The sequence below is a fragment of the Macrotis lagotis genome, chromosome 7 (genome assembly GCF_037893015.1).
Source record: "Macrotis lagotis isolate mMagLag1 chromosome 7, bilby.v1.9.chrom.fasta, whole genome shotgun sequence".
Lineage (NCBI taxonomy): Eukaryota > Metazoa > Chordata > Mammalia > Peramelemorphia > Peramelidae > Macrotis > Macrotis lagotis.
This window is the reverse complement of record NC_133664.1, coordinates 175,131,025-175,145,141: the sequence shown is the minus strand read 5'-3', so window position 1 is coordinate 175,145,141 and position 14,117 is coordinate 175,131,025. Positions and strand designations below refer to the sequence as shown.

General features: G+C 40.0%; 1 protein-coding gene across 2 annotated transcripts in view; it reads right to left on the bottom strand.

Annotated features, from left to right (window-relative positions):
- USP6NL (USP6 N-terminal like) overlaps positions 1–13,838 on the bottom strand; it is a 240,824-nt gene extending 226,986 nt beyond the window's left edge. The window contains exon 1 of one of the 2 annotated variants that reach the window (XM_074194132.1): positions 13,790–13,838. The gene's annotated coding sequence lies outside the window, so the exon portion shown is untranslated. Of the gene's footprint in view, positions 1–13,496; positions 13,637–13,789 lie in introns of those variants that run through there. The other variant, XM_074194131.1, reaches the window with a different exon arrangement.
- Positions 13,839–14,117: the final 279 nt, after the last annotated feature.

Here is a 14,117-nt window from a genome sequence, read left to right as displayed (position 1 = left end):
TAAGAAACAAAACTATACGTCTATATTCTTAAATGCTAGTAAAAGAAACTGATCAGTGGTAGATATACAAATGAACATTTGTAGCATAGTGTTCAAAAAACCCAAACACTTCAATTACTAGGGGAAAGGATTTGCCATTTGCTATATTTGCTAGGAAAACTAGAAAGCAGTCTGATAGAAATTAGGTTCAGTACAATATCCTATAGCATAAACCACAATAAGCCCTAAATAAACCTCTGAATTATATATAAAAGATGACATTACAAACAAATCAGATAAGCAAAAAAGGAATTAAACAAGGGATGGATAAGACTATGGGAAATAAAATACAAACTTTTGGTTCCATAAAAATTAACAAAACCAGTAGAGATAACTGGGAAGAAAACATAGGTTTTCTTCACCAAAAAAAAAAATTACCTATATCAAAAAAAAATGATATATACATATATATCAGTCAACTACATTTATTTCATAAAAGTCTGCTTCTGGACAAGAGGATTGCCAGAATTGACCATCCAAGTTGCCCAAACTTATTCCAACAAAAACCTGCAATTCATGGCAGACTAAATAATGATCAAGTAATCCAATGAGAAACCACAGCATGTAATTTCTTCACAAAAAGGCAGAACCTCAAAAGGCAAAAGGAAATGTAGCTATCAAAGTCAGAGTCTGTATGAGCAAACAACCCTAGTCACAACCATGAATAAGCCAAAGATACCTGTGCTCTACAAGTCTGTGTTGGGATGAAACAAGAATAGAGGGGCCACTCTGATCAAAGGAAAGTCAGAAAGTCCAAGAGTGAAAATTTTAGAAGCCCTAGAGAGAACAAAAGCAACTAGGACTTGGGAACATGCCATGGTGAATATTAAGGGACTCTAAAGTCTCTAGCACTGAGATGCCTAGAGGAACCTGGAGCCCCCAGAAACTTCAAAGATCCCAGAAAGCAGAGGCAATTGTAGGGAAAGTACTATGAAGGGATGACTAACCTACCCAAAGTGTAGCAGGGGTCAAAGTCTGGCCCTAGCACAAAGCCTGAAATCAAAGAAAATGTGAATCAGTATAAAAAATTCATGTAGTTTTAGAAATCCTCCAAAAAAGCAGAGTAATTCCATAAGAAATGTAAGTAGAAACTCAAAGGAAAAAAATAAGATTTTCCACAAGGACAATTTGAATACATAAAAAAAGCATAATATTTTAAAATAAAATAAAATTTGTAGAGGAAAAAAATTAGATACCTAAGAGAAAATGGTAAACTTTGACAAGTAACAAACTTCCTACAAACTAGAATAGAACAAACAGAAATCAATGTAAAAAATTAGAAAATCAAAAAGAGTGAAAAAAAAATTTTTTTTTAAAATCTGACCTGGGGAGACAACTAAAATAAGATAGGTTCGCATAGCCTCAAAGCACACTTCAATAAAAGTCCCAAAGCTAAGTAAAAAAAATCTGACCTGAAAACAAAAGTCAAGGGTAAAGCACTTAAGAATCACTATATTTAATAACTTTGAGTAAGTTTACAACTCTGATCAATCAAAAATGGGGCGGCTAGGTGGCGCAGTGGATAGAGCACCAGCCCTGGAGTCAGGAGTACCTGAGTTCAAATCCGACCTCAGACATTTACTAATTACCTAGCTGTGTGGCCTTGGACCACGTAACCCCATTTGCCTTGGAAAAAAAAAAACCTAAAAAAATAAAAATAAATGGCAAGTTCAGAAGACTGAAGATAAAAATCACTAACCACCTTTGGTAAGTAATGCCATTCAAGTACAGATTTAGACATATTTCTGGACACTGACAATCAGGAAATTTGTTTTATTGAAATATTAATATTTGTTATACACATTTTTCATTTTTGTTTTTAATGAATAAATGAAGCATGCATTAAATGCATACTACATGCAAAGCACTAGGGATATAAATAGATAAATAAATGCTCTTGTCAAAGAACTCACATTATAATAGAGGAAACTCACACTATAGTAGGGGGTTTCAACTGGAATCTGATCCCTGAATGCAGTGGCAAAACACATTTATATATCTTCAATGTCATTTTCATGGATAAAATCATGTTTTTAATGAACCATTTGACAGTGCCAAGGAATCTGGTGACAGAAACTTTTTCTATGCTTCAGTACCTGTGGCTGTAGCACCTGCAGTAGTAGTTATTGTTTGTCTTTCATTCTTGAAGACCACGAAATCTGGGAAGTGATGCCATGACATGCACATAAATTGGATTTGAGCAGTTGCCAGGTTGCATCTCCAAGGAACTTGTTTCCCAGGATGATAGCTAATGACCCTTAGCTAGAAAAATACCATTCCAAAAACTCTTGGGTAAAAGTTCTCAACCATCTCCACTGACTGATAATGTTGATCAAAGTTGCGGTGGTGGTTCAACTAGGCTGGCACCTGCTATCCTGTCTATCCATCAAGTTAGGATGGCTTGTCTGTTCTTTGTATGGTAGTTAGTTAGAACCTTCTCCATAAGAGTTGGTTCCCCAGAAGACAACTACGAGCTAGAAGCAGGATTTGCCATCTGGAAGATGCTCTCTAGGGCTCCTATTCCCATCTGTCTTTTGATGGCAACTAGTCAGTAGTTGTTGCTGTTGGGGATAAGAAAGGTGGGCTCCCTTCTCTACAGTGTTTTTCCCCCCTCAATGACAGCTGTCAGAGACTGGTAAATTGTCAGGATGGAAGCAAATCAGGCACTGTATGGGACATGGTAATACCCAAAGTTCTTAGATTTAGTTAAAGTCCTGGTATGTTTCCATCAGGGTCTGAGGGAAAATGGTATGGTGGTGGTGATCTGGGCACATGCCACCTCCTGTCTTTCACTCAAGAGTGCTCTTCTGCTTTAAAAAGGCTGGCATTACTTTCCTATTATTTTTATTTGGTGGGGCAATGGAAGAGAAATATAATACTTGGAAAAAATAAATGAATGACTAGATGAATCATTGGATTCTATGAAAAAATATTTCTGTAAAAAAAAAAGCCTAAACACTAAAACCTATATTTCAAGAAATCAAAAACGAAACTGCCCAGATCTATTACCAGAGCATAAAATAAAGTTAGAAAGAATCCATCAATCACTTTTTTTTTACAAGGCAATGGGATTGCCGGCCAAGATGGTGGAGAGAAGACAGGCACAGTTCTAAAGTCTCCTGATCTCTTCCCCATCTATCACATGAAACAAACCTCTTAAAAGAAATCAGATCCAGAAAACCCAGAAAGAAAAGCCAGAAGAAAGAACATCTACCTGAGGATTTGTCTCCCGCAGCAGCCTTGGACAAATCCTGGCAGGTGAGTCTGAGCTCCAAGGGAGGACCAGCCCTGGATCAGCCAGATTAACAGCTGAATTGGAACCAGTAATCTGAGGGCCCGAAAGCAGACCTGCTGGATCATCAGTGGGGCTGGATGAAAGGGGCTTGGGTCCCTGGGGAAGCAGAGGCACTGGTGTTGGTGCTGTCCCCCTGGAGCTCCAGGACCAGGCTGGGGGAAGTATTCTGGTGCAGGAGAACAGCAGACACCATCCCTAGGCTTCCCGGGTCTGAGAGACTCTGAGGGCACGTCTCCATTGCACAGAGGCTTCTCCTCAAACAAAGGCAAATTACTTCTGCCTCAGGCCCAGGTGTGTGAGCAAAAGAACCAGCCCAGCTGAGGAATCACCTCAGGCCAGGGTAAAGCCCCCCATTGATTGAAGGCAAAAGAATTCAATAGCTCTAACTCCTTCCCTCAAGCAAAGGGAGAAGGCCTCCCAACCAAGGTCACAGACACTCCAGAGAGGGCAACCAGCACCTCCTACTGGCCAGCCAGGGAAACTGCAATCAGTAAAGCCTTTAGAGATGCCAAGCCCTGGGAACCAGCCCCCCCCCCCCATCAAGGTCTTACCATAATGAAGAACGGTCAGCAGAAAGGTGGATCCATAGGAAAATTCCTGGAAGGGAAAGACCCCAACTCAGAGAGACCTGGAACCTCTGAGGAGAATACAATCTGGTCTCCAGCACAGAAAGACTTCCTTGAAGAAATAAGGAAGGAGCTTAAAAATTTGGGGGAGACAATTAATACCTTAGAAAGTACAATTGGACAAACACAAAAGGAGAATAAATCTCTCAGATCATCAATTAGACAATTAGAAAATGAGAATAATTCTCTCACGAGCAAATGCAAAAAGAAATTAATGCTCTCAAAACCTCAATTGGTCAAATGGAAAGCTCTTTCAAAAGTAGAATTGACCAATTGGAAAAGGAGTTGCAAAAGGTTAATGAAGAAAACTCCTCCCCCCAAAAAATAATGGAGTCTACAGAAACTAATGACTCCATGAGACAGCAAGAGTCAGTTAAACAAAATCAAAAAATAGAAAAAATAGAAGCAAATGTAAAATACCTCATAAACAAAACCACCAACCTCAAGAATAGATTGAGGAGGGGCAACTTGAAAATTATAGGCCTTCCTGAAAACATTGAAGAGAAAAAAAGCCTGGACTTAATATTACAGGATCTAGTGATGGAAAACTGCCCTGATATCATGGAATCGGAGGGCAAAGTAGTTATTGAAAGAGTACATCGATCCCCACCAGAAAAAGATCCTAAAATGAAAACACCAAGGAATGTTGCGGCCAAACTGCAGAATTATCAGATAAAAAAGAAAATCCTGCAAGCAGGCAGAAAGAAACAATTTAAATATCAAGGAGCCACAGGAAGGATCACTCAGGACCTGACTGCATCAACTTTAAGGGATTGAAGGACCTGGAATGAGATATTTCGAAGATCACGGGAGCTTGAAATGCAGCCAAGAATCTACTTTCCTGCTAAGCTGAGCCTTCTCTTCCAGGGAAAAAGATGAACATTTAACGAAATGGAAGAATTCCAAAAATTTCTAATGAAAAGACCAGAGCTAAATAGAAAATTTGGACATCAAACAGGAGGTTCAAGAGACACATGAAAAGGTAAAAAAAAAAAGGGGGGGAGTGGCGGTAAAAGAAAAATAATACACCTAGCCAGAAATGATGGACATTCATGACCTATCCATGAGACTACTATCCAATGGGATGTAACTGGCTTTAACCCTATTTGGGAGAAAGACTCTAATAACTCTCAGGAATTTTGACTCTATTCGACAGAATGTACAGAACTAGAAGGGACAGACACTCAGAATTTTCTATGACTTAGAAGGATCTAAAAAAAAAACACTACCGCCCTAAAAAGGGGGACAGGAAAGAGATGGGAGGAGGGAGGGGATTGAATGGGGTAAATCTCATTACACTAAGAGGTACAAAAAAACCTATGGTAATAGTGGGGAAGAAGGGAGCAGAGGAGAAACACCTGAATCTTCTTCTCATCAGACTTGGCTTAAAGTCAACCTACACATACTCAGTTAACTTATAAAACCTCTAACCTTTCAAGTATTAAAAGGGGAAAAGGGGAGGGGGGGGGAACAGAGAAAGGGAAGGGGAGTGGGGGAAATCAGGGGAAAAACAAAAGGAAGGGAAGGGAAAAGGGAAAAAGGGAATGGGGAAAGAAAGGGGAGGCTGTGATATAGGAGGGCAAAAACACTGAAGGGGGTGGTTTTCAGAAACAAAAGACTGGGGAATATGGATAAAGGGGGGGGAAAGGGGGAAAAATACAAACAGAGGGAAGGTAGCACAGAGCGCAATAAAGAATTAGTAATCATAACCTTGAAAGTGAATGGGATGAACTCTCCCTTAAAACTTAAGCAAATAGCAGAGTGGATTAAAAACCAGAATCCTACAATAAGCTGCTTACAAGAAACTCATTTGAAGCAGAGAGATACATATAGAGTAAAGGTAAAAGGTTGGAGCAAATATATTTTGCTTCAGCTGAAGTAAAAAAAGCAGGAGTAGCAATCCTTATCTCAGACAAAGCAGCAGCAAAAAGAGACAGCATTAAAAGAGATAAGGAAGGAAACTTTATCCTCCTAAAAGGTACCACAGACAATAAAGTCATTTCAATATTGAATATATATATGCACCCAGTGGGACAGCACCCAAATTCTTAGAGGAGAAGCTGAAAGAATTACAGGAAGACATAGACAGCAAAACTCTACTAGTGGGAGACCTCAACCTCCTGCTCTCAGATCTAGATAAATCGAATCATAAAACAAACAAGAAAGAAATTAGGGAGGTAAATAGATTGTTAGAAAAATTAGATATCGTAGACTTATGGAGGAAACTGAATGGGGATAGGAAGGAATATACCTTTTTCTCTGCAGTACATGGAACTTATACAAAAATTGACCATGTACTAGGACATAAAAACCTAATGATCAACTGCAGAAAGGCAGAAATAGTGAATACATCTTTCTCAGATCACAATGCAATAAAAGTTATATGCAATACAGGGCCAAGGAGATACAGACCCAGAACAAATTGGAAACTGAATAACCTCATTTTAAAAAATGAGTGCACCAAAAAACAAATTATATAAAGAATTAACCATTTTATCCTAGGTAATGATAATAATGAAACAACATATCAAAACCTATGGGATTGATTCAAAGCAACTCTCAGGGGATATATTATAGCTCTAAATGCTTATATGAATAAATTGGAGAAAGAAGAAATCAATGAACTAAACATGCAACTAAAAAATTAGAGAAAGAACAAATCAAAAATCCCCAATTAAGTACCAAATTAGAAATTCTAAAAATTAAAGGAGAAATTAATAAAATTGAAAGCAGAAGAAAAACTACTGAATTAATAAATAAAACCAAACGTTGGTATTATGAAAAAACCAATAAAATTGATAAACTTCTGGTCAATTTGATTTAAAAAAAGGAAGGAAATCAAATTGCTAGTATCATAAATGAAAAAGGTGAACTCACCACCAATGAGGAGGAAATTAAAGTAATAATTCGAAACTATTTTGCCCAACTCTATGCCAATAAATTTGATAATCTAAGTGAAATGGATGAATATTTACAAAAATATAAGTTGCCCAGGTTAAATGAAAAAGAGATTACATACCTAAACAACCCTATCTTGGAAAAAGAAATTCAGGAAGCCATTACTGAACTCGCTAAAAAAAAATCTCCAGGGCCTGATGGATTCACAAGTGAATTCTACCAAACATTTAAGGAGCAATTGGTTCCAATCCTATATAAACTCTTTGGAAAAATAGGCAAAGATGGAACTCTGCCTAACTCTTTCTATGAAACCAATATGGTACTGTTACCTAAACCAGGAAGAGTTAAAACAGAAAAAGAAAATTATAGACCTAGCTCCCTGATGAATATAGATGCAAAAATACTAAATAAAATCTTAGCAAAGCAATTACAACAAGTCATCACTAGGATGATACATTATGATCAAGTAGGATTTATTCCAGGAATGCAGGGATGGTTCAATATTAGGAAAACTGTTAGTATACTCAATTATATCAACAACAAACCTATTAGGAATCATATGATCATATCAATAGATGCTGAAAAAGCTTTTGACAAAAATACAGCATCCATTCCTATTAAAAACACTAGAGAGTGTAGGAAGAAATGGACTATTCCTTAAAATAATTAGCAGTGTCTATTTGAAACCATCAACAAGCATTATATTCAATGGGGAGAGGCTAGATCCATTCCCAATAAGATCAGGGGTCAAACAAGGATGCCCATTATCACCACTACTAGTTAATACTGTATTAGAAATGTTAGCAGCAGCAATTAGAGAAGAAAAAGAAATTAAAGGAATTAGAACTGGGAAGGAAGAGACAAAACTCTCACTCTTTGCAGATGACATGATGGTCTACCTAGAGAATCCCAAGAAATCATCTAAAAAACTACTGGAAACAATTAGCAATTTTAGCAAAGTTGCAGGTTATAAAATAAACCCTCATAAGTCCTCAACTTTTCTATATATGTCTAGCAAGAAACAGCAGGAAGAGCTAGAAAGAGAAATCCCATTCAAAGTAACCTCAAACAATATAAAATATTTGGGAGTCTATTTGCCAAGACAGACTCACAATCTTTTTGAAAACAATTATAAAACACTACTCACACAAATTAAATTAGATTTAAATAACTGGGCAAATATCAACTGCTCATGGATCAGTAGAGCTAATATAATAAAAATGACAATTCTACCAAAACTAAACTATCTGTTTAGTTCCATACCAATCAAAATTCCAAAAAATTACTTTAACGAGTTAGAAAAAATTGTAAGTAAATTCATATGGAGAAATAAAAGTCAAGAATTGCCAGGAGCTTAATGAAAAAATGTGCAAAAGAAGGTGGCTTAGCCCTACCCAATCTAAAATTATATTATAAAGCATCAGTCATCAAAACTGTTTGGTATTGGCTAAGAAATAGAATGGTGGACCACTGGAACAGACTAGGTGTAAAGCAGGAGATGATTATAGTAAGCTGCTGTTTGATAAACCCAAAGAGTCTGGCCATTGGGATAAAAACTCCCTCTTTGATAAAAATTGCTGGGAAAATTGGAAGTTAGTATGGAAGAAACTTAGATTAGACCAACACCTCACACCCTTTACCAAGATAAGATCCAAATGGTTACAGGACATAGACATAAAAAAACAATACTATAAGCAAATTAGAAGATCAAGGACTAGTCTACCTGTCAGATCTATGGAAAGGGGAACAGTTTATGACTAAGGAAGAGTTGGAGAACATCACCAAAATCCAATTAGATCATTTTGATTACATTAAATTAAAAAGCTTTTGCACAGATAAAATCAACGTAACCAAGATCAAAAGAAATGTAGTAAATTGGGAAACAATCTTTACAACTAATGATTCTGACAAAGGACTCATTTCTAAAATATACAGAGAACTGAGTCATATTTTTAAAACAAAAAACCATTCCCCAATTGACAAATGGTCAAAGGATATGGAAAGGCAATTTACAGATGAGGAGATCAAAGTAATCTATAGCCATATGAAAAAAATGCTCTAAATCATTAATTATTAGAGAAATGCAAATTAAAGCTTCTCTGAGGTACCACCTCACACCTCTCAGATTGGCCAGTATGACCAAGAAGGATAATGATCATTGTTGGAAGGGATGTGGGAAATCTGGGACACTATTACACTGTTGGTGGAGCTGTGAACTCATCCAACCCTTTTGGAGAGCTATTTGGAACTATGCCCAAAGGGCAACAAAAATGTGCATACCCTTTGACCCAGCAATACCACTACTGGGTCTATACCCTGAAGAGATGAGGAAAAAGGGTAAAAACATTACTTGTACAAAAATATTTATAGCAGCCCTGTTTGTGGTGGCAAAGAATTGGAAATCCAGTAAATGTCCTTCAATTGGGGAATGGCTTAGCAAACTGTGGTATATGTATGTCATGGAACACTATTGTTCTATTATAAACCAGGAGGGACAGGATTTCAGGGAAACCTGGAGGGATTTGCATGAACTGATGCTGAGTGAGATGAGCAGAACCAGAAAAACACCGTACACCCTAACAGCAACATGGGAGTGATGTTCAACCTTGAAGGACTTGCTCATTCCATCAGGGCAACAATTGGGAACAATTTGGGGCTGTCTGCAAAGGAGAGTGCCATCTGTATCCAGATAAGGAGCTGTGGAGTTTGAACAAAGTGTAGAAAAAAAAAAAACAGATAGCTTATTGTCTGATCTTGTTACCTCTTAGACTTCTCTTTAAGGATATGATTTCTCCCTCATCACACCCAATCTGGATCAAGGTACAACATGGAAACAAAGTAAAGACTGACAGAGTGCTCTTGGTTGGGGGGAGGGGGAGGGAAGCAAGATTGGGGGAAAATGTAAAACTCAAATAATATCTTTAATAAAAATAAATTTAAATTTAAAAAAAAAACAAGGCAATGGGATTAAGTGACTTGCCCAAGGCCACACAGCTAGGTATGAAGTGTCTGAGGCCACATTTCAACTCAAATACTCCTGACTCCAGGGCTGGTGCTCTATCCACTGATCCACCTAGCCGCCCCCATCAATCACCTTCTGAAAGAACTATAGGAGAAAATTTCTCAGGAATGTCATGGGCAAAAATCCAGCTACATCAAAAAAAAATTTTTTTTGCTTCAATCAATCAACATTGTACTCATAGGATTTTGGAAAATCCTTTCACTTTTTAATCATGAACTATACTTAGTATCACATTGAATTTTAAGCATAATTTTGATAAGTCTTTTTTTCTCCAACTTTAGTCATAATTACTGTACATAGGTTTTCAGGTTTCCAATGAATTTTAAATAAGGCAAATTCTCTGACCACTGAAATATCTCCATCACTTGGATAACTATCTGAACCTGTTGAGTCATGGGACAAGGATTTGTATTATTTCATCTTCAATTGAGAATTCTGGGATTCCAGGAAAATTCTGCTTTTCAGACTATATCAATAAAAACTTCCAAAGAGAAGACAAGACTACCAGTTCCATTGGAAGCAAAAAAAAAAAAAATCCCCAAAACATTTGGGGAACTTGTTTTATAGTCTGAGCATACCAACATCTTCCAGCATCATCTGGACTTCATCCAATCTTTGGGTTATATAGACTTAAATTTAAAAAGTGAGTTTTATCAGTAAATTTTATCTTTTTTTTTTCCATCTTAGTACTCCAACTGTGTAAATGTCTTGCTGATGACAAAGATTTTTGTTTTTTTTTCTTCAAACAATTAACAACTGTTCTTTTGACTGCTCACTACTCAAAACTTAAGGTGCCTACATGATATGATGGAGGAATCTGTAAAGCTCCTCCAAGTACCAGATCCCTCTGAAGTTCTCTTTTTATCGTGCAGAAGCTAGTTATGCTTTCTTTCAGCAAGAATTTGTCAGTTCTTCTAGTTTTTTGTTTTTATCTTACTACTTGAGATTTTGGTGAGATTGATTCTTCAGAAATACCTAACTTCTCCATACCAACAGCAGCTACATTTACCAGTTATTGAAAAGTGCTACTATAATTCTGGGGCATTTTCATGAGAAATATTCAGTCAGAAAGTGGACAGAATTAAAAACACAGCAAAAAGAACTATGAAACCAAATAGGTAAGCATGGTAGGAAATTCAGCTGTCAACTGATAGAGAACTAATTAAAGATGGAGAAAACAGCTCAGGTTAATTTCGTCTTGTCATGGTCAGCCTTTTTGAGAACCAAATATTAGCAAAAGGACACACATATGCCCATTTCTGTTGCAAAATCAAACTAGATCAAAAGTGTTGTTTGTCCCAAGTAACTTTCATAGCACTCTATCTACATACATAAAAAGCTGGAATTTATATTTCATTTTGTATACATTATATGAGCTTCACAACAATCCTAGAGGTAGAAGTTAACTTGTTATTTATTATCTTACCCATTTTTAAGGAAGAAGAGTTAAGTGGTTTAGGTAATGGAGTTAAAAAAGTGTCACAGCTGAGATTTGAACCCATTTCTCACAGAGTCCAATCATTACTCTATCCTGTATCCAGCATGTCTCTCTGGACTAAGGGAATATTTTAGAATATGAAATTTATCTACACTTAAAAAGCTAAGAATTGGGAGGTTCAATATATTTCCCTATGTAATGAAATATTGTTCAATTCCATGACCCACCAATGTGCAAGCATGTAATTTTCATTTAGCTTATTTCTGAGGGAACCAAAACCCTGAGATGAACCAAATAAGCCTACAGTGAAATATCCTATCAAAATCATTTCCTTATATGGAACACCTGCAAACACAATTACAATTCACAAATTCAACAGTAATTGAGTATAATTTCCCCAAGCCAAAAAAAAAGTCCTTGCTTCTTATCAGTATTTTTCATTTATGTCGCCTTACTTTCAATGATTCAATCAAGTCCCCCCCCAATCTCCAATATCAGAATCAATGTTTACTATTTAACAAATCAAAACAATATTTTTTAAAAAGGATTCATTCTAAATCGCAAAAAAAAAAAGGAGGGAGTCTATATTTAAATGGAAGGACTTTCCCAATCTGCAATATAGGAATCTGTTTATTTACTATTTAACAAATATATGCTATTTAAAAAAAAAGGATTCGTTCTAAAGCGCAAAGAAGGGAGGGTATTTATATATTTAAATGGAAGAACTTTCCCCACCTCCAATATAGGAATCAGTGTATTTACTATTTAACAACTCTATGCTATTTTTTTTTAAAAAAAAAAGATTCATTCTAAAGCGCAAAAAAGGGAGGGTCTTTATATATTTGGATGGAAGAACTTTCCCCAACTCCAATATAGGAATCAGTGATTTCCTATTTAACAAATCTATGCTATTTAAAAAAAAAAAAAGATTCATTCTAAAGCGCAAAAAAAAAAGGAGGGTATTTATATATTTAATTGGAAGAACTTTCCCCATCTCCAATATAGGAATCAGTGATTTACTATTTAACAAATCTATGCTATTTAAAAAAAAATTCATTCTAAAATGCAAAAAAAGGAGGGTATTTATATATTTAAATGGAAGAACTTTCCCCATCTCCAATATAGGAATCAGCGTATTTACTATTCAACAACTGTATGCTGATTAAAAAAAAAAAAGATTCATTCTAAAGCGAAAAAAAGGGAGGGTATTTATATATTTAAATGGAAGAACTTTCCCCATCTCCAATATAGGAATCAGTATATTTACTATTTCACAAATCTATGCTATTTTTTTAAAAAAGGATTCAGTACAAAGCACAAAAAAGGAGTTTATATTTAAGTTTGGAAGGACTTTCCCAATCTTCAGTATCGGAATCACTGCTTACTATTTAACAAATCTATGCATTTTTTTTAAAAGGATTCATTCTAAAGCGCAAAAAAGGAGGGAGTCTATTTAAATGGAAGGGCTTTCCTTCTGTGCCAGGAACTCTGTAAACATACAAATAGCACGCTCGGAACAGGGAATGAACAGCTTTCACGGGAGGGAGAAACTTTGTAAGGAATCCAGCCCGGAGTTGCCCAGCTGTTAGCTTCTAGACTATTTTCACCAACTTGGTAGAGCAAACCGGTCTCCCCGGCTCTCTAAGAAATCTCTTCTTCCTCCTCCTCCTCCTCCTCTCCCCCAGCTCTGGCCCGAAACTAACTTCCCAGGAACTTCAGGCGGCGGCCCCACGGGCGGGGAAGTTCCCTGGGCCCACGTCGCCCCGGCCGGCGCCGCAGGACCCCACGGGGGCCGAGGGGAGCGTGGGGGGAGGGGCGGGCTGCGCGGCCCCCTCCCGCAGGCGCTGCTGCTCCTCCTCCTCCTCCTCCTCCTCCGCTCCCCCGCGCGCTCCCGCCGCCAATCACGCTCCCCGCCGAGCCCCCCAGCGGAGGGGACAAAGGGCGCCCCCTCCCCCGCCTCGCGCTCGCCCGCTCACGCGCAGGCGTCCGCGGCTCGCGGACCTCGCGGCCCCGGCCCCCGGCCGGGAGGTGGAACGTCCCAGCCCCGGGCGCGGCCCCCCCCCCCCCCGGGACGGGGAATGGCGGCGCCCGGCTCTCGGGGGGCCGCCGGCGCCCAAGCCCCCCTCCAGAGGCGGGGCCCGGGGCGGGGAGGGCAGGGGGCGCGGCCGCCCAAGTTACCTCGGGACGTCCCGTCGGCGGCGGCGGCGGGGTCCGGGCCGCGGGCGGCAGCCGGGGCTACTGCAGCCTCCCCGGCCCCATCGTCCCCCCCTTCCCGGCGGATCCCGGCGCAGCGCCCGCGGCGGGGAGCGCCCGTGGCGGCCAGCGCCCGTGGCGGCCAGCGAGCCCGGGAACCAGGAAGTTCCCCGGCGCGACACCTCCCGCGGCCGCTATGGAAACGGCGCCACCGCCCGCCCCCCGGCTCCCCGCGGCCGCCCGCTGACCCCGCCCCTGCCCCGCCGGCCGCTACTAACCGTCGCGGCGCCATCTTGGCGCTGCCCGCGGCCTCCCCGCCCCCTTCCCGCCGCGGGCCTCCCCCCGCCCTCCGGCCGCGCTTTCGGCGGGGCCGCAGGTGAAGCGCCGCCCGGGAGCCCCGCGCGGACGGGCCGGGCCCCTTCCGCCGGGCGCCGCGCCGCGTGCCGGGCGCAGAGGCGGGAGCGGGGCGCCCCGTCGGCGAGGGACGGCGGCCGAGCTTGTGGGGGGGGCGGGCTGCGGGGAGCCGCGGGGAGCGAGGCCTCCCCGCAGGCTGGGCCGGGCGCCGGCCCGCACAGGCCCCGGAACGCCCGGCACTCCTGCCGGTGT